The sequence below is a fragment of the Canis lupus genome, chromosome 10 (genome assembly GCF_011100685.1).
Source record: "Canis lupus familiaris isolate Mischka breed German Shepherd chromosome 10, alternate assembly UU_Cfam_GSD_1.0, whole genome shotgun sequence".
Classification (NCBI taxonomy): domain Eukaryota; kingdom Metazoa; phylum Chordata; class Mammalia; order Carnivora; family Canidae; genus Canis; species Canis lupus.
Window position 1 is genome coordinate 40,583,300 of NC_049231.1, and position 21,259 is coordinate 40,604,558.

At 36.8% G+C, this 21,259-nt stretch overlaps 1 long non-coding RNA gene across 2 annotated transcripts in view; it reads left to right on the forward strand.

Annotated features, from left to right (window-relative positions):
* Positions 1-20,778, forward strand: part of LOC102156237 — a 33,148-nt gene extending 12,370 nt beyond the window's left edge. For both annotated transcript variants that reach the window (XR_005365212.1, XR_005365211.1), the window contains 2 exons: positions 19,745-19,816; positions 20,629-20,778. This is a non-coding gene — a long non-coding RNA (uncharacterized LOC102156237). The remainder of the gene's footprint in view (positions 1-19,744; positions 19,817-20,628) is intronic.
* Positions 20,779-21,259: the final 481 nt, after the last annotated feature.

The following is a 21,259-nucleotide window of genomic DNA, read 5'->3' on the forward strand; positions in this document are numbered from 1 at the left end:
TCTTCATTTTTTCCTATAGCTTCTCCATGGTGTCATTATATTTTCTGTAGTTCCTATAAATTGACTGTTGTATCTAGAGGCTTAATCAGATCTCTTTGTTCTCTTTCCTTCCCTGCCCCTCTTCTCCCCTTTCTTTCCCTTTTTGGGGGCTATTTAATTCAAAGTACTATGGGTCTCCATCAAGAGGCATATTATATTGAATTCTCCCTGTTTGTGAAGTGAGCAACCACTGCAATGAATGTGAAATTCCATTATTTTGTCAGGGATTGAAAATATTCATATTCTAATTTTGTCATTTCTTATTCATTTCTTATTTGGAATAATTCAGTAAATAGTACATGCGTATTTGTTTTAATATTGTTGCTTTGATATCTTCATCAACTTAATGACTTAAATATATTCAATATGTTTCAATTCATTGCCTTTATATTTATTGATGTTCAAATTATCCCATTATTTGTAATGAGGACCCTTACAGTTGACACAGCCCTTTTGACATGACCCTCTGTCATCTTTGTTAGATTCCTTATTATCTTGTTTGATAAGCTCTTCATGCTTATTTTGTATATCCCTACTCTCTTCTCAGGGAGCACTGGAGGTAGTATTAGAAGTCAATGTTTTGGGTGCTGGGGTGCTCGTGATAACTGAATTAGTCATTGTTTCTAGGCATTTTCACTGGGCAAAGGAAGGACAGAACTAAATATATCACAGGTTGATACTGATACTAGCAAATGAAATTCAGGATTATAAACTCGCTTTTACTTAGACTCCTCCATATTACAACTTTATTTTGTCCTTCCTCCCCAGTGGGTTCCCATTCTCAATGACCTTGGGAATAATGAAATCAGCATACCTTATGTTATTCATTTACCACATCATCCATGATACACATAACAGTTTTATAAAAATAATACTGACACTACCACCAAGAATATAATTACAAGAAACAGTTTAAGATTTCTTTTTCATATTCTCAGTGCACTAACAACGTACAGTTAATTACTATTTTAAAGTTTTAAAGTTTTTTTACATCATTCTTACCTGATAGTTATAACACTAATCGAATGCATATTTACATTCATGGCTTCTTAAAATTTAGGGATTGTTTTTAGAATTTAATTTTCTTTTACAATTATATATTTGAATGATTCCGACATCAAATTTCAGTAAAACATAGTATATAAAAGAAATCCTCTAAAGGCATTCCTATAAGAAGCTACTTTAAAGCTACCACTTGGGTAACACAGTCGTTAAGCGTCCAGCTCTTGGTTTGGCTCAGGTCATGATGTCAGGGTCGTGAGATAGAGCTCCACATTGAGCCCTGCACTGGGCGGCGTCTGCCTGAGATTCTCTTTCCCTCTCCCTCAATCCTCCTGCTCATGCTGTCTCTCTCTCTCTCTCAAATAAATAAATAAATCTTCAAAAAAAATAAAAATAAAAATGCTTTTACAATTTAGCTTTTTATTTTTTGAAAATATAATTGTACATCTGTATCTGCCTATTATCTATCCTCTTGTCTGTCTATCTATATCTCCCTTCCTACCTAGTTATCTCCTTTCATAAATAGTAGCACACTATACATACTTTTTTCTACTTTGATTCACACTTACTAAATAGCTTGGAGATTGCTCATTAATATATATAGTAATATTCATTATTTATTTTCACAACTTCCTAAAGTCCACTGTGTGAATGTGCTAGAATTGATTTGGTTGGTCCAGTTGGAATGATGGACATTTGAGTTGTTTCCAGTCTTTTGCTCTGTTTTCTGCAGTGAACATCCTTGTGCATAAGTCTTCCAATATTTTTTGCGAGGCTAAATTTTAGGCAGTTTGCTAAAATTGGGACTACAAAGGCAAATGTAGGTGCATATGCACTTTTGCTGGAGATTGCTAAACTCTTCTTCATGGAATTTGTAACATTTTTATACCTACTAGCAATGTATAAAAGTCTCATCAACAGAAGGTTTTACTGATTTTTTTTTTTCATTTCACCAACTAATAGATGAGAAATGATTTCTAGGTATGGGTACTTTAGAATGCAATCTTTTGGGGATGCCTGGGTGCCTCAGCAGTTGAGTGTCTGCCCTTGATTCAGGCCATGATCCTGGGTTCCCAGATTGAGTCCCGCATTGGGCTGCCCACAAGAGCCTTCTTCTCCCTCTGCCTGTGTCTCTGCTTCTCTCTGTGTGTGTGTGTGTGTGTGTCTCATGAATAAATAAATAAATCTTAAAAAAAAGAACTGCAATTTTTCTATCATGAATAAAGTTAAGTATCATTTTGTAAAGTTAAGAGCAATTTGAATTTTTCTGTTGATTGCATCTTTATTTTTACAAATGTAATTAGAAACAAGCCATTTGTTTTCTTTCAAATATTTTTATTTATTTATTTGAGAAAGAGAGACAGTAAGCACACAGAGAGGGGGAGAGAGAGAAGAATCTCAAGGTGAGTGTGAAGTCTGACACAGGGCTCCATCCCATGATCCTGAGATCGTGACCTAAGCCAAAATCAAAATCCAGATGCTCAACTGAATGGGCCACCTGGATGCCCCAGAAACAAACCATTTCAATAATATTCACAAATATGTACACATACCACATATGTATGTGCACTAATGCATATATGTACATATACACATGTGTAGAGTGGGAAATATATGTGAACATATGCATACATGCATATGCACATGTATGTGAATATATATTTATTAGCATCTATTTCTAAGTTACTACTTACTGCACACAGGGGTGTGTTTTGTATTTGTGAATCATTGAGCTATAAACTCACTATTCTTGTGCTTTCTTGTGTTTGTGATAAACTCCTCTGTAAAATGTAAAAACAAATATAATAAAATAGAAATTAATGAATTTTTCCCTAATGTAATCAGAATATTAGAAAAGCCAGTATGTTGCTTAATTGGGAAAAGCCAGAATCTTTCCCATTAAATCAAGAATAAGACTAGGTTGTCCATAATTCCCACTATTTAATATTACAGTGAAGTAAACTAGTAGATATGTCTTTCCCATCTTTCGTATCAGGGACACATGATACCAATATGATTTATCATTAGTGGTGTTTACCTTGATCACCAGTTAAAACAGCCTGATTTCTCTACTGCAAAATTACCAGTTTTCTCAAATTACTAGTTTTCCACTCTCTTCTCATTCAAAGTAAGTCACTCAGTCCAGATCTTGCTCAAGTAGACAGACGTTGAATCCCATCTCGTGCTGGGAACAGCTTCAATGAATTATGGCCGTGTATGAAAACAACCAAGCAATTGGTAAATATAGGGGAGATATTTTGAGGCTTTGCAAGCATACTATATCCTTTAAAGTTTCTCCAACTAATTTCAACATTGCCTGATGCCATGTTACTGTGGTATTCTAGTAGAAAATTTCCACTTAGTGATATTTAGTTTCTTCTTTCACTTATAATCAAATATTATATTTAATATTCTTCACATTTCCGGCCTTGATCATGAAGACATCTTTCAGGTTGGCTTCTGTGTCCCATGGCATGCCTTCATCTTTTTTTTTTTTTTTTTAAGCAATTCTTTATTGTCTGGCACTACAAAACACTACAGTCTTGTCTAGTGTCTTGTGTTTTCTCCTTCCCGGAGCTACATTTAGGCCTTTCTCCAAAGAGCCTTGGTTTCTTTTAATGAAGAATGTATAAGAAACCAACATCTGGGTGCTGGGTGTATATATGCTGCTACTGGGGTGTCGCTGTTTTTGGGACCCCTCAAGAGGCACAATTAGGACATATATGCATTTATACTAATCAGCATATACACTTCTATCTATAATTATTTCCACATCTGTTTATTTATTATACATTTGTATATTAAAGTGCATAGGAGTTAATACTGAAATCCCTGAATCTAATTCAGGCCCATGCATGGTCTATTCTAGCCTTTCTTTCTTGTTGCTTGTAATTTTTTCTCTGTTATAGAGAAACTTGGATTCTTATTGTCTAGATTTTATTTGCATGTATTTTTTACTTCTACTGTCCATGAGAAATTGTTTCTGAATTGTTAACCTGGACCATCTGAGAAACAAATTTAGCAACTTGATGGCAATGTTTATATGCAGACCTTTTTGTTTTCAACTTTATAACTTCAGGTTAAAGCACTTTTTTCCATGGTTGTTTAGTTCAACCTCTTTTTCCTCTGTTGCAGGATTGCAGAGTTCTTGTCTCATGGAGTCAAAAAATGAAATCTCACAGGCACAAAAGGATGAAGTGAAGTGAAAGTTTTTTAAGTGAAAGTGAGAAGAGAAAAAAAAAATCTGGAGTGAGAGGAGTACCAAATGAGTTGTTGTGAGGGCTTTTATGGATGATCTTTTATAGAAAACTGATCAGGGAATTTGGTCTCTAACATTTAAGACGAGCAAGGTGGATTTGTAACCATCATGTAAATATCTCATCCATATTTAGGACAAACAATGTAGATTCTATGTTCCCTTCTCTCTAGTTAATACCTCATCTATAACATTTCTCCATATGTAGGATTTCTGTGAGACTAGTTAGGGGAATTGGGGGCCTCCTATCTTCCCTGCCTTTACTTTAACCTATTCCTTACTCACCTCCACCCTCCTCCGTAGCATTATCACACATTTGTATTACAGTTAGAGCTATTTGTCACACTTCATTCAATCCTAGGATCACTGAATATCCTGGGTACTATGATTTTATCTGAGCACAGTTTAATTTGTTATTTTTGTGTGTGTGTGTACATTCTGTGGGTTTTGATAAACCCATAAAATAAGGTATCCACCACAGGAACCAGTTCCTTCACCCTAGATATTGGTTTTGGGGTTCCGTTGTAGTCACCTAATCTGCTTCTTCCAAACTCTGCCAGCCACTAGTCTATTTTCTATTCCTATAGTTTTATCTATTTTCAGAATGCCATAGTATGCAATATGGATCCTTAGAATTTAGCGACTTTCACTTAGAAAAATGTGTTTAACTTACATCAACGTTATTGTGTAATTCAGTTCTTATTATTGCTGAATTGTGTTGTATGAATGTAAATTTTCAATTAAGTTATGGAAGTAGGGATCCCTGGGTGGCGCAGCGGTTTGGCGCCTGCCTTTGGCCCAGGGCGCGATCCTGGAGACCTGGGATCGAATCCCACGTTGGGCTCCCTGCATGGAGCCTGCTCCTCCCTCAGCCTGTGTCTCTGCCTCTCTCTCTCTCTCTGTGACTATCATAAATAAATAAAAAAAATTAAAAAAAAAAGTTATGGAAGTAGCTTGGAGGTAATTATAGGTCATATGTAAGTGTATGATTATCTTCACAAGTGGCTCACAAATTGTTTTCACAGTGGCTGTACAATTTTGCATTCCCACTGGTGTTAAATAAGCTTCCCTTGTGCTTGGTATCTGTTACTAGTTGAATTGTGTTCCCTTCAAAATTCACATGTTGAAAGTCTACCCTCAGTACCTCAGGATGTAATCTTATTGGATACAGGATTTTTACAAAGGTACTCAAGTAATCAAGTTAAAATGAAGTCATTAGGATGGCCCCTGATTTTATATGACTGGTATGTTCTTAAAAAGGGTATAAATTCAGACACAGAAACACACATAGAGGGAAGATAATGTAAAAAAACATAAGAAAATGATCATCTACAAGCTAAGGAGAGATGCCTGAAACATATTGTTAACAGACCGCTCAACCCTACCAACTCCTTGGTGTTGGACTTCTGGTTTCCGGCAGTACATGACAATACATTATTATTGTTTAAGTTCCCCTAGTTTGTGGAACTTTGTTACAGCAGCCCTAAAAAACTAACACAGATTTCTTGTCAGCACTGGGTATGCTCAGATTTATTTTTTTAACCATTATCAGAGATGTATAATGGCATCACACTACTTTCCATTTGAAATTCCCTCATGACAAATAATATTGAGCATCTTTTGGTCTGCTTACTTTATGTTTATATATCTTCTTTGGTGACATAGCTGTTCAGATTTTTTGCTCTTTTTTTTTTTTATAACTTAGATTTCCCCCTTCACTGTTGGGTTTAAGACTTATTTATGGGGCAGCCCCAGTGGCTCAGCGGTTTAGCGCTGCCTTCAGCCCAGGGTGTGATCCTGGAGACCCGGGATTGAGTCCCACGACAGGCTCCCTGCATGGAGCCTGCTTCTCCCTCTGCCTGTGTCTCTGCCTCTCTCTCTGTCTCTGTATCCCTCATGAATAAATAAATAAAATATTTTTTAAAAAAGACTTATTTATGTATTGCAGATGTAGGTCCTTTATCAGCTATATGATTTGCAAATATTTTTCCCTGTTTCAATCTGCATACTTTCTACTTAGCTATATTCCAGATCAAGAGTCCTCTCTTTAGCTGTGTCTAATCTGTTCTTAAACAAAAGAGTTGAGTCTGTAATTTCAGTTACTTTATTTTCAAGTCACACAGCCACAAGTAAATCAGTTTGGCCAACAACCCAAATGAGCTTAGAAATGACTATTTTTCCAGTTGAACTTATAAGTGAAGACCTAGCCTGTCTGATGGTGCTTATGACCTGTGTGACTCAGAATAGGGAATGCAGCTAAACTGTGCCTGGACTCCTGACCCATGGAAACTGAAGAACAAAATAAATGTGTGCTCTTTGAAGCCCTTATGTTTGTGGTAGTTTGCTATTCTACAATAGAAATGCGTATAACTTCATCGTTTATATTGTTTTTATGGTCATCTATGTTCTTGAATATGTAAATCAATTATTCTGAAAACTGTGTATAATGATCTTAATAGCTTGATTGCCTATTGGTATAGTTCACTGTCATATATCTTAGACTGTTCACTGACTCTTTAATGAATAACAGAAACCTTATATTAAAAACAGGTATGAACTCAGAGTGAAATTTTATCTTCCAACCATCAATTTAAAAAGGGAGAAAATCATCTTAATCCAATCAAAAGCTAAGCTATTTCAGGACTAGGTTTCCATTTTTGTAAGGACTCATTTATTTCTTATTCACTTTTAGGTCTCATATTTCATTTATCTCAGTTGAAAATCTACAGTTTTCCAGAATCACTTAAAGAGCTCTATACTTAATTTGTTTCTCCTCAGCCCTTTGAGACAATCAAAAGCTGTATTACACTCCTTTATTTCATGGCTCCTGTTTTTATTCTTGGTCTCTCATGCTCTCTAGTTAATACCTCATCTATAACATTTCTCCATATGTAGGGTTTCTGTGAGACTCCTTTATTTCATGGCTCCTGTTTTTATTCTTGGTCTCTCATGGCTAGTGGCCATAGAGAGAATACCTTGAATGATACGGCAGGTCAGACTTTTAGGCTCACTTCTCTATGACCCTCTTCTCTAAGGTAACTGAGTAACTCCCTCTTCTCTAAGGTAACTGAGTAACTCCCTCTTCTCCCCTCCTCATACACAAGTTCTGGCTACCTTAATAGACCTAAATTTCATATTTTTTCCCCTAAGCCAGTGCAATTCCCAAAATATCAGGAAAAATTATAGGTCTCTTAGAATTGCTTAATTGTTGGCTTCTTAACTCTTCTTTTGGAGTGTTTTAAAAGTATCAAGTGGTTTCAGTAAATAGATCTATAGAATGTTGGTCTCATTTAAATAACTTTTCTTTTTTCCTGGAATCTTGGTCCCTAAGTTCCCAATCGCCTTGGTCGTTTCCTGATTACATTTTTTTTCTTAATGAATCAGGCTTTTCTAATTTTTCCTCATTTCAGTTGGCTACAAGCAAGTGTACCATTACTACAAATGGAACCTTTCTATCACAGTGCTGTGCAGGAGCCTGTTTGTAGTGTCTCACAAAACATGAACTTGCACATTTTTGTCCCATTTCCTTGTGCAGTGACATCATGTTGGTAATTTGAAATTATATTCAGTGGCAGTATTTGTGGCACAAGTTTGGGAAATGGTGCAAATCTAGGTGTTTTATTTGTTTTATTTTTTCAAAAGCTAGTTGATCTACATGCTACATCTGTGGTGTGTTGTTTCAGGTTTAAGGAAAACTAGGCAAATTGAATTGTCCAGTATCTGTGAATGGCTCACAAAACGTTGTGTGGAGAAGAATTTACTGTGAAAATTAAAAATTTAACTTCCTGAGATCATGTCTGAATATTATGATATCAGAAATCACATTTTTGTGATTATCATCTTTGTGAATTTGTGTCATGTGAAGCACTGACCTAGTTTCCTTCACTAGGCATGTAGGCAAAATCTTGCCACTTTCTAACTTTCTTTTTTATTCTTTTATTTATTTTTTCTTTCTGGTTGTGTTTTAACTATCTTGATTACTGGTCTGCATATATGGCTTTTTTGGTCTACTTAGTGAGGTAAATATTTCCTGGTGATTTTCTCCTGCTTCTCTTCCCTTTCTCACTTTCTAGTGGATCTGGCATTTCCAAAATAATTTCTGAAATCAATTTCCAAATGTGTACCCCTAAAATATCCTAAGCCCTTTCAAAGACTTTAAGGGAATCAGTTCCCAGATTCTCAGCTACAATATGTACTTTCCTAAAACTGATGTGCCTAAGAACTCCCTAGTATCACATTGCCTCTCAATTCCCCTCTCACTTCCTTAGCATTACTATTGTTTATTTCCCCAGCATGGAAAGTATTTGAGATATCAAACAAAAGGATAGTTTGAAATCTTCATATAGGTATTACAAAAGTAGAAAACCTCAAAGTCGAGGTAACGAATACTTTTGTAACTCGGTTTATTTCCAAGTCTTTTTTTTTTAGTAAAACTCCAAAAAATACTTAATCCAGCAAGAAATTGATAAACCTCTAAAAAATTTTTTTGATGACAGATCGCTATGAAATTTTTGGCAAAGGACATGGAGGAATTGTAAAGGAATGGCATCATTGTAGCAAAAAGTATACCATTTTCATTTTTTAAATTAAGGACAAACTTTCTGGTAGCTTACAATTATAGAAATAGAATAAATAAATGAGGAATAGAATAGTATTGAATTCTTTTGCTCATTCCAGCAAAAATTTATTTAACTTCCCTTTTTAAAAGATTTTATTTATTTACTCATGAGAGACACACACAGAGAGAGGCACAGACATAGGCAGAGGGAGAAGCGGGCTCCCTGCAGGGAACCCGACATGGGACTTGATCCAGGGTCTCTAGGATCACGATCTGGGCTGAAGGCAGCACTAAACTGCTGAGCCACCAGGGCTGCCCTTAATTTCCATTCAGTAAAATCATGGGATACAAAATCAACATGCAGAATTCTGTTGCATTTTTACACACTAATAATGAAGCAGTAGAAAGAGAAATTAAGAAAATAATCCCATTTACAATTGCACTAAAGATAATAAAATACTTAGGAATAAACCTAATCAAAGACCTGTACTCTAAAACTATAAAACATTGATGAAAAAAAATCAAAGATGACACAAGGAAATGGAAAGATATTCCACATTCATGGATTGGAAGAACAAATAATATTTAAATGTCTACAGTACCCAAAACAATCTACATATTTAATTCAATCCTTATCAAAACACCAATAATATTTTTCAAAGAACTAGAACAAAAAACCTTAAAACTTATGTGGAAAAGAGCAAAAACAATCTTGAAAGAGAAAAGCAAAGCCTGAGGTATCACAATTTCACATTTCAACTTACACTACAAAGCTGTATTAATCAAAACAGTATGGTACTGGCACAAAATAGACACATAGATCAATAGAATAGAATAGAAAACTCAAATATAAATCCACAATTATATGGTCAGTTAAACTTTGACAAAGCAAGAGAGAGTATGGAGAAAGAGATGGTTTCTTCAACAAATCAAACTGGGAAAACTCAACAGCTACAAGCAAAAGAGTGAAACTGGACCACTTTCTTATGTCATAAACAAAAATAAATTCAAAATGGATTAAAGACCTAAATGTGAAATAAGAAACTATAAAAATCCTAGAAGAGAGCCTAGACTAATTTCTCTGACATTAGCCTTATCAACATTTTTCTAGATATGTCTCCTGCCTGAGGCAAGGGAAATAAAAGCAAAAATAAATCATTGGGGCTACATCAAGATAAAAAGCTTCTGTATAGCTAGGGAAAACAATCAGCAAAACTAAAAGATAACCTATTGAATGAAAACAGGTATTTGCAAATGATGTATCTGATAAAGGGTTAGTATCCAAAATATGTAAAGAACATATATAATGTAGTACCCACCCCCCAAAAAACAAATAATCCAATTATAAAATGGGCAGAAGACACAAATAGACATTCTCCAAAGAAAACATCCAGATGGTCAACAGCACATGGAAAATGCTTATCATCACTCATCATCAGGGAAATGCAAATCAAAACTACAACACAATATCACCTCACACCTATCAGAATGGCTAAAATCAAAAGCACGAGAAACAACATATCTTTCCATTTGCAAGGACATGGATGGAGCTAAAGAGTATTATGCTAAAAAAAAAAAAAAAAAAAAAGTCTCCAGAGAAAGACAAGTGCTATACGATTTCCTTTGTATGTGGAATTTAATAAACAAACAAAAATGAGAAAAGGGAGAGAAACTAACCAAGACATAGGCTCTTAAGTTTAAAGAACAAATTGATGGTTACTGGAGGGGAGATGGGTAGGAGGGATGGGTGAAATAGGTGGTGAGGATTAAGGATTGCATGAGTACAGGGTGATGTATGGAATTGTTGAATCATATATTGTACATTTAAAACTAATATAACACTGTAAATTAACTATACTAGAATTTTAAAAAATTTTAAAAAATTTATCCATATACTCACTAAATAATTTTTAATTACTCCACTCTGATTAAAATGTTTATGTTAAAATTTTATTTTTATGTTTATAAATTGTGATTAAAAACTTAATACATTTTGATTTCATTGATATTAAATATAAAAATAACTCAATCCATATTTTTAATACATAGAGCTTATGGTCATAGGAAACTAGAAAAATTAATATTAAACTTTTATTCACAATTTTATAGCAGAAAATGACAGGGTGATAAAAGACATAATATTGGAATTTTTTATTGGAGTTCAATTTGCCAACATATAACATAACAGCCAGTGCTCATCTCATCAAGTGCCGCCCTCAGTGCCTGTCACCGCCACCCCAACCCCCCCACCCACCTCCCTTTCCACCACCCCTTGTTTGTTTCCCAGAGTTAGGAGTCTCTCATGTTCTGTCACCCTCTCTGATATTTCCCACTCATTTTTCTCTCCTTTCCCCTTTATTCCCTTTCACTATTTTTTATATTCCCCGAATGAATGACACCATATAATGCTTGTCCTTCTCCGATTGACTTACTTCACTCAACATAATGCCCTCCAGTTCCATCCACATCGAAGCAAATGGTGGGTATTTGGTGTTTCTAATAGTTGAGTAATATTCCATTGTATACATAGACCACATCTTCTTTATCCATTCATCTTTCGATGGGCACCAGGCTCCTTCCACAGTTTGGCTTTGTGGACATTGCTGCTATCAACATTGGGGTGAGGTGTTCCAGCGTTTCACTGCATCTGTATCTTTGGGGGTAAATCCCCAACAGTGCAATTGCTGGGTTGTAGGGCAGTTATATTTTTAACTCTTTGAGGAACCTCCACACAGTTTTCCAGAGTGGCTGTACCAGTTCACATTCCCACGAACAAAGCAAGAGGGTTCCCCTTTCTCCACATCCTCCCCAACATTTGTTGTTTCTTGTCTTGTTGATTTTCACCATTCTCACTGGTGTGAGGTGGTATCTTATTGTGATTTTGATTTGTATTTCCCTGATGGCAAGTGATACGGAACATTTTCTCATGTGCTAGTTGGCCATGTGTATGTCTTATTTGGTGAAATTTCTGTTCATGTCTTTTGCCCATTTCATGATTGGATTGTTTGTTTCTTTGCTGTTGAGTTTAATAAGTTCTTTATAGATCTTGGATACTAGCCCTTTATCTGATATGTCACTTGCAAATATCTTCTCCCATTCTGTAGGTTGTCTTTTACTTTTGTTGACTGTTTCTTTTGCTGTGCAGAAGCTTTTCATCTTGATTAAGTCCAAATAATTCATTTTTGCTTTTTTTTCCCTTGCCTTCATAGATGTATCTTTCAAGAAGTTGCTGTGGCCAAGTTCAGAAAGGGTGTTGCCTGTGTTCTCCTCTAGGATTTTGATGGATTCTTGTCTCACATTTAGATTTTTCATCCATTTTGAGTTTGTCTTTGTGTGCGGTATAAGAAAATGGTCTAGTTTCATTCTTCTGCATGTGGCTGTCCAATTTTCCCAGTGCCATTTATTGAAGAGACTGTCCTTTTTCCAGTGGATAGTCTTTCCTGCATCATCGAATATTAGTTGACCATGGAGTTGAAGGTCCATTTCTGGATTCTCTATTCTGTTCCATTGATCTATGTTCTGTTTTTGTGCCAGTACCACACTGTCTTGATGAACACAGCTTTGTAGTACAACCTGAAATCTGGCCTTGTGATGGCCCTGGCTCTGATTTTCTTTTTTAATATTCCCCTGGCTATTCAGGGTCTTTTCTGATTCCACACAAATCTTAAGATTTGCTCCAACTTTCTGAAGAAAGTCCATCATATTTTGATAGGGATTGTATTGAATGTGTGCATTGCCCTGGGTAGCATTGACATTTTCACAATATTAATTCTTCCAATCCATGAGCATGGAATATTTTTACATCTCTTTGTGTCTTCCTCAATTTCTTTTAGAAGTGTTCTCTAGTTTTTAGGGTATAGATCCTTTACCTCTTTGGTTAGGTTTATTCCTAGGTATATTATGCTTTTAGCTGCAATTGTAAATGGTATTGACTCCTTAATTTCTCTTTCTTCAGTCTCATTGTTAGTGTATAGAAATGCCACTGACTTCTGGGCATTGATTTTGTATCCTGCCACGCTACCAAATTGCTCTATGAGTTCCAGCAATCTTGGGGTGGAGTCTTTTGGGTTTTCTACGTACAGTATCATGTCATCTGCAAAGAGGGAGAGTTTGACTTCTTCTTTGCCCATTTGAATACCTTTTATTTCTTTTTGTTGCCTGATTGCTGAGGCGAGGACTTCTAGGACTATGTTGAATAGCAGTGGTGAGAGTGGACATCCCTGTCGTGTTCCTGATCTTAGGGAAAGGCTCCCAGTGTTTCCCCACTGAAAATATTTGCTGTGGGCTTTTAAGATGCTGAGGAATGTTCCCTCTATCCCTGTATTCTGAAGAGTTTTGATCAGGAATGGATGCTTTATTTTGTCAAGTGCTTTCTCTGCATCTATTGAGATCATATGGTTCTTGGTTTTTCTCTTGTTGATATGATCTATCATGTTGATTGCTTTACAAGTGTTGAACCAGCCTTGCATCCCAGGGATAAAGCCCACTTGGTCATGGTGAATAATCTTCTTAATGTATTGTTGGATTAAAAAAAATGTACTGTTGGATTCTATTGGCTGGTATCTTGTTGAGAATTTTTGCATCTGTGTTCATCAGGGATATTGGTCTATAATTATCCTTTTTGATGGGGTCTTTGTCTGGTTTTGGAATTAAGGTGATGCTGGCCTCATAAAACAAGTTTGGAAGTATTCCATCCCTTTCTATCCTTCGGAACAGTTTTAGTAGAATAGGTATTGTTTCTTCTTTAAACGTTTGATAGAATTCCCCTGGGAAGCCATCTGGCCCTGGACTTTTGTGTCTTGGGAGGTTTTTCATGACTGCTTCAATTTCCTCCCTGGTTATTGGCCTATTCAGGTTTTCTATCTCTTCTTGTTCCAGTTTTGGTAGTTTGTGGTTTTCCAGAAACCTCAACTTTCTAGAAGAAATTTCTTCTAGATTGCCAAATTTATTGGCATATAGCTGCTCATAATATGTTTTTAAAATCGTTTGTATTTCCTTGGTATTTGTTGTGTTCTCTCCTTTTTCATTTGTGATTTTATTAATTTGAGTCTTTTCTCTTTTGTTTTTAATAAGGCTGGCTAATGGCTTATCATATCTATCTTATGAATTCTTTCAAAGAACCAACTCCTGGTTTTGTTGATCTGTTCTACAGTTCTTCTAGTCTCTATTTCATTGAGTTCTGCTTGAATCTTTATTAATTCTCTTCTTCTGCTGGGTGTAGGTTTTATATGCTGTTCTTTCTCCAGTTCCTTTAAGTGCAAGGTTGGCTTGTGTATTTGAATTTTTTCCAGTTTTTTGAGGAATGTTTGTATTGTGATGTATTTCTCTCTCAGGACTGCTTTTGCTGTATCCCAAAGATTTTGAACAGTTGTATCTTCATTTCATTAGTTTCCATGAATCTTTTGAATTCTTCTCTAATTTCCTGGTTGAACCTTTCATCTTTTAGCAGGATGGTCGTTAACCTCCACGTGTTTGAATTTCTTCCAAATTTCTTCTTGTGATTGAGTTCTAGTTTCAAAGCACTATGGTCTGAAAATATGCAGGGAACAATCCTAATCTTTTGGTATCAGTTAAGACCTGATTTGTGACCAAATATGTGGTCTATTCTGGATAAAGTTCCATGTGCACTTGAGAAGAATGTGTATTCAGTTGTGTTTGGATGTAAAATTCTGTAAATATCTGTGAAATCCATCTGGTCCAGTGTATCATTTAAAGCTCTTGTTTCTTTGGAGATGTTGTGCTTAGAATATCTGTCATTTGTAGATAGCGCCGTGTCAAAGTCACCAAGATTAAGTGTATTATTATCTAAGTATGTCTTAACTTTGGTTATTAATTGATTGTCATACTTGGCAGCTCCCACATTAGAGGCATAAATATTCATGATTCTTAGGTCCTCTTGTTGGATAGATCCTTTAAGTATGATAGTGTCCCTCTTCATCTCTTACTACAGTCTTTGGGATAAACTTTAATTTATCTGATATGAAGATTGTTACCACTGCTTTCTTTCGAGGACCATTTGAATGGTAAATGGTTCAACTTTTCATTTTCAGGCTGTAGGTGCCCTTAGGTCTAAATGAGTCTCTTGTAGACAGCAAATAGATGGGTTTTGCTTTTTTATCCAGTCTGAAACCCTGTGTCTTTTGATGGGATCATTAAGCCCATTCACGTTCAGAGTTACTATTGAAAGATATTAATTTAGTGTCATCATGATACCTATTCAGTCCCTGTTTTGTGGGTTATTTCTTTGGGCTTCCTCTTTCTTTTATAGAGTCCCCCTTAATATTTCTTGCAGAGCTGGTTTGGTGGTCACATATTCTTTCAGTTTCTGCCTATCTTGGAAGCTCTTTATCTCTCCTTCTATTCTAAATGAGAACCTTGCTGGATAAAGTATTCTTGGCTGCATGTTATTCTCATTTAGGACCTTGAATATATCCTGCCAGCCCTTTCTGGCCTGCCAAGTCTCTGTGGAGAGGTCTCCTGTTAATCTGATATTTTTCCCCATATAAGTTAGGGATCTCTTGTCTTTTGCTGCTTTAAGGATTTTCTCTTTATCTTCAGAATTTGCAAGTTTCACTATTAGATGTTGAGGTGTTGAATGGTTTTTATTGATTTTAGGGAGAGATCTCTCTATCTCCTGGATCTAAATGCCTGTTTCCCTCTCCAAGTGAGGGAAGTTTTCAGCTATGATTTGTTCAAATACATATTCTGGACTTCTGTCCCTTTTGGTGCCCTCTGGAACCCCAATTAAATGTAGATTTTTCCTTCTGAGGCTGTCATTTATTTCCTTTAACCTTTCCTTGTGGTCTTTTAACTTTTTTTCTCTTTTCTTCCTCAGCTTCTTTTATTGCCATCAACTTTTCTTCTATGTCACTCACTCTTTCTTCTACCTCATTAACCCTCCTCATTAGGATCTCCAGTTCAGATTGCATCTCATTTAATTGATTTTTAATTTTGGCCTGGTTAGATCTAAATTCTGCAGTCATGAAGTCTCTTGAATCCTTTGTGCTTTTTTCGAGAGCCACCAGCAGGTTTATAATTGTGCTCCTGAATTGGCTTTCTGACATTGAGTTGTAATCCAAATTCTATAACTCTGTGGGAGAGAGTAATGTTTCTGATTCTTTCTTTGGTGGTGGGTTCTTTGTAGTCATTTTGCTCAGTGTAGAGTGACTAAAAAAGATTTGTATTGGAAAAAGGAAGAAGAAAAAAGGAGAAAAAAAGAAAAAGAAAAAACAAACAAAAACAAAAACAATAAACAAGGAGGGGCATCCTCTGGTTCTACATACTGTAAATCCCTCGACTTCCCCTTGAGCTTTCCAGTGCTGCTCGGTCAAGAACTTGCTCTTCCCCTGTCCTTCCAGCTGGTCTTCTGAGGGAGGGGCCTGCTGTGCTGATTCTCAGGAGTGTGCCCCTGGGGGAGCTGCAAGGCTGGGTGCTGGGCTCAGCGGGAGCTGTTTGTCCTGTGAGGCCCCTGTTCCCTGGTGGCCCTGCTCTGTCCCAGGCACAGGGTGACACAAGGAGGAAGAACAAGACTGGTGGCTGCCAGCTATCCAGTCCTGGAGTCAGCACCTGCAGTAACTCCTACAGCTCCCAGGCTGCACTGGCCTGGATGCTCCCAGGGTGGGGGGGCTGACCTGCACAGCTCGCCTGGTGGCAGGAGCGTCCTCGCTGTCCTGGGGGTTCCCCGTCTCCACCTGTCCCAAGGAAAGTGCAGGATCCTGGCCGGTGTTCCCCGGCACCCTGGGATCTGGGGCCTGTGCCGCTGGAATCGCGCCTCCGGGCCACGCAGCCCCCTTTGCCCTGAGCGGCCGCCTGAGCTGCTCCCGAAGCCTGGCTGGGCGCACCCCAGCCCTTTACTGGGCTTGGTCAGCGAGGTGTGGTGCCCTCTCCCCCAAGGGCGCACCTCTTCTCTTAGTGACCCCAGGAGCCTAGAGGCTCCACTGCCCCTCCTGGGATCCTGACCAAGTTCCCTGCCAGTGCCTTTCCCACCGGGAAGAATCTGGTGCTGATTTTTAAAAGTTCCCACTTCTCTGGGCCTGGGCTTTCCTGTCCTGGAGGATCTCGCAGCTCGCTGGGCCTTAGCCCACCTCCTCATGGGGGCCTCTCCCCCACTTGATTCTTTTTTATTTATTTATTTATTTTCTGTCTTCCTACCTTGTTAGAAGTGCAACTCTTCTCTGTAGCATTCCAGCTGTTCTCTCTTTAAATCTCAGGCCAAATTTGTAGGCTTTCAGGATGATTTAAAAGTTATCTAGGTAAATTGGTTGGGACAGGTGACTTGGGGACCCTAATCTTCAGCCATCTTGCTAATATTGGGATATTGTATATAGAACAAGAAAATGAAATTGTGAACTTAAGAAAAAAAGTAATTTAAAATTTCTGACTTTAAAAAACGTTTATCCTTTGTTTTTAAATGATTTTTCATAAATAATTATGAACATTAAAGACTTTGGAAATATAACAAAGTTATGGAAAGTTTCTTTTTTAAATGTTATTTCATAATACTAGGATTTACATTTTTTCATAAAGTATATATTTCTTTTATATACATATAGGTTTCCTTTCATGTAAGAATTGGATTGCTCATTATTAGTGATTCATGACCTAGCCTCCCGAACTCCCTACTCAGCTCACGGTTAAACAGTTTGTGATGTTCCTCATCTTCCTCCAATCCCATCCCCCCAGATCCCGCATCCAAGGTCACTGTATTGTGAGCCTCATGTTTCTCATTCTCTTGATTTTTAAAAATGTAGTTTTATATTTTATGTGTAGTTTTAGTTTAAAACAGCAGTAATGTTCCTATACCTACATAGGATAAGTAGAGCATTAGAACGTGTATTTTCAGGGCTGCTGGGAAGATTCTCTTTCTCTCATTCCTTGAGGATATTGAAAATTCCTATTCTCTTCCTTGTAGGAGATTTGCAAGAAAGCTTATAAAAACACAGGAGAACCCAATCTCAGTGTTGGACTGTGGAAAGCAAGGTCAAGAGAGAAAAGAAATAGGGCAGTTATTGACCACTGGTCCACTGGAAAATACCATGTTTGGAGTCCACCTTACTCTTTGTTTGCTTATTTGATGTTTTTTGTACTTGTGTCAATATCCTTAATGTCCATCATTTTCTTGTCCTTGAGTTTGAGTTGGTTTTGTAGATAAATCAACTGATAAGTACACTCCTTTCCAACCCAACCCTGCCCCACTCCTTGCCAGTCCAATCCATTCATTGCCTCTGAACTGTGCCCCCATACCTCCGATCTGCCTCTCTCTTCTTCTTCTTTTAGGCACATGATATTATCTATGATGGGACTGTGTCTGTTTCTTCATACCAAAGAGTCAAAATAAATCACTTTCCATCCAGCTGCAAGCTATGGACAGAGAAAGCTGCTTTTCTGAAAGAATGTTACTACATATGGCAATTGTTCAGAAAGTCCCCATGATAAGTTTTTGCATCTCTAGTTTCTGGGAAGATGTTGAGATATGCCAAGAGCAGGTACCCAGAATCTACCCTTCCTGTGCCCATCATAGCACTTACCATGTCCACATGTATGGTGCCTATGTAATTAATCTTCCAAAACAGAACACTTTTGAGAGTAAAAGGGAGGAGAAGTATTGATAATTTTTCCATGAGTAGAAACTGAGACTGTCCCAGAAAACCTGGGGTGGTTGGTTACCCTGCCCATGAGTCTTCCGTAGAAGATGGGGAAGGAGATTAGGAACCTCTAGGCATTCCTCCTAACAACATTCTAGCATTATTTTTCCCTTAAAAGGCAGAGAAAATCATTTGACTTCCTTAATCTCTCATTTCTATTAAATTGCCTCTCTACACAGGAGGGTTAATTTTATTTTTATTATTTCTAAATGAGCAAATTGAAATTCTAAATGGGAAAACACAAATAACTGTTGCATGAATTGAAGTCGGGCAGCAGGGTGGGAGTAGGGGTGTTTTGAAGCAAGAAATATTCTGTTGGCTAATTAGACATCTCGGTCTGCTCCTCAAAACATATGGAAGCTAGGTGCGAAGTAGGTGAGTCTGTTAATTCGTTGCAGGGCACAGTGCAAAATAAATATTGGGACCCTTTGCTCATAACACAGGAAAAAAAATGTTGTTAGAGGTTCTGAAATATCAAATTTTACTTTTTCTTTGGTCTCTTTCTCAACTTGTCACAGTGTTCTTTATTTATATTTAAGAAATCTTTGCATCTGAGGGAGAATTCATTTTACGTGCCAATCAAGAATAAATAAAAATGTTAGTTCATAATTTTTTCAGAAAAAAACATTACATTTTAACATTTATTGATTTCAAAATGCATTAATGATGAGTATGGTTTTATGCATAGTATCCACTGCTTGCTTTCTTCTTTTTTTTCCCACTTAGTGAAGTAATCCTGACAAGAACACTGATAAAATAATAGCTCATTGCTTATCACTTTTATTTATTCTCCAAAAATTAATAAACATAATAGTAGTTTGCATTATAAATCTGTTTTTCAGAATTACAAAGGGCAGAGTTCACTAACAGGGAGGAGTTTGCATCTACTTTGAGGTTATAAATAACTTCATAAGAGAATACCATTATGTTTAGTTCTGTACATCTGATAGTATAAAGATGATGTCAAGGGAAAGGAGGTGAGTAGACTGATATTTGGAAAACAAAACCAGAGACAGATCATCTTGACTTCTCTTTATATCTCTGCTCTTGACAATAAGTAAATACATCTTTATGTCACTATTTATATTACCTGGAGCTGTACAATCATGGTAGGAGAAATAGAAATATATGAAAGTTATAATTGTGGTGGAAGTCAAAATGTATTCATAGCCCCACCAATATGAAAATTGCATTTGTGTGTGTGTGGGGGGGGGGGGGGTGTTTCAGACTTTTCTTTCTTTACAGACCCAATTCCTAATATTCCCATTGGACGTGGTATGAAGACTGCTGCTTCATCTCAACTCTAGGACAGCAAAGGTGGACAAAGGACTGCGAAATTTAAACTGCAGAGACTCTCTGAAGTCACTTCCAGTTCAATACAGTTAGAAACAATTGACACACAGATAAGCTTCAAAGCATATTTGTGAGAAATTTGTGGAGAAAGTTTACCTAGGTTTACTTTGGCATCACTCAAATAACTAACTGCTTATTTATACCCACCCATTTCAAAACAAAACTAATTTCTGAGTAGCACACCTATAGTAAGAATTCTCAAACTTTAAGGATATGACCCACTGGAGAATCTTATTCCAGTGGAAGTTCTAATTTTAGCTGTCAAGGGTGGGGCCGGAGAATCTTCCTTTCTCAAGGAGTCCCCCTATGGTAAAGTTGCTTTTCCTGGAACCATATTTGTGGTGTCAAAGCCCTAAAAGACACACATGCAAGTATAATATAAAGACAAGTATAGTTAGATTAAATGGTTAGAAAAGGTAGTTTCTTCAGAAATCCCAACCTAAGGAAGTACCTGATGTCTATCTAGTACAATATTTTGCTACAAACTGGCTCTCAGTCATGGTGAGAAGGAAGCGCTTTTATTTCTCATTGTCATTTTTTTTTTTTTTTGGCAAAAGTAAGCTTTTTTCTCAAAATAGTGTTTTGTTTGGCTCTTAAAGCAATATTAAATAATGTAATAGAGATGTCTTTGGTAGAAAATGCAGAACAGATGCAAAAAAACCCTTAAAATAACTATTTATTATTATATTCTTGTTTCACATTTAAAAATAAAGACTTGTATCCTTAGTTCTATGTCCCTCATTTTTGTTTGTTTGTTTCTTTCTTTGTTTTTACAGATTTGTTTTCCTCTTCTACCTGGGTCTGGAAGAACTGCAGTCCCCACCTGATTCTCCCATTGAAGGATCCTTCAACAACCACAGAGAAAGCCCTGGTCTTTTCCTGAGCACTTCAATGGATCTGAGATAAAAATCACTGACATTCCTTCAGATAATCTGATCCACTAGTACACTAAGGGATGATATATTCTTGATAATATCTGTAGGCAATATACAAACTGGCACTATACTACTGATTTACATACGTTAGCTTGTTTAATTCTTAAAACAACCCTGTGAGGTAAGTTCTAGTATTCCCATGTTAAAGATGGAGGAATTGTGGCACAGAGAAGATAGCTGACTTGTCCAAGTTCACATAGCAACATATGGTGCCAAGATCTTGCCCCAGGATGCCTTGCCCCAGGGTCCTTACTGCAAAGGGTGGAATGTGTGGAGAAATGGTGAGAAAAATGCTTTTAGATCCAGATTGAGTCACTACACTTACTTAGAGGTCTATATTCTCCCCTCCTTGCCTCATTCAACAGAAAAGAAAACAAAAATGTCTTGTGGCCCAGCATCAAAAACAAAGGACATTCCTTATTTCAGGATGAACATTAAATAAGGGAAAAGTTTCACAAAGCCCTTGCATGCT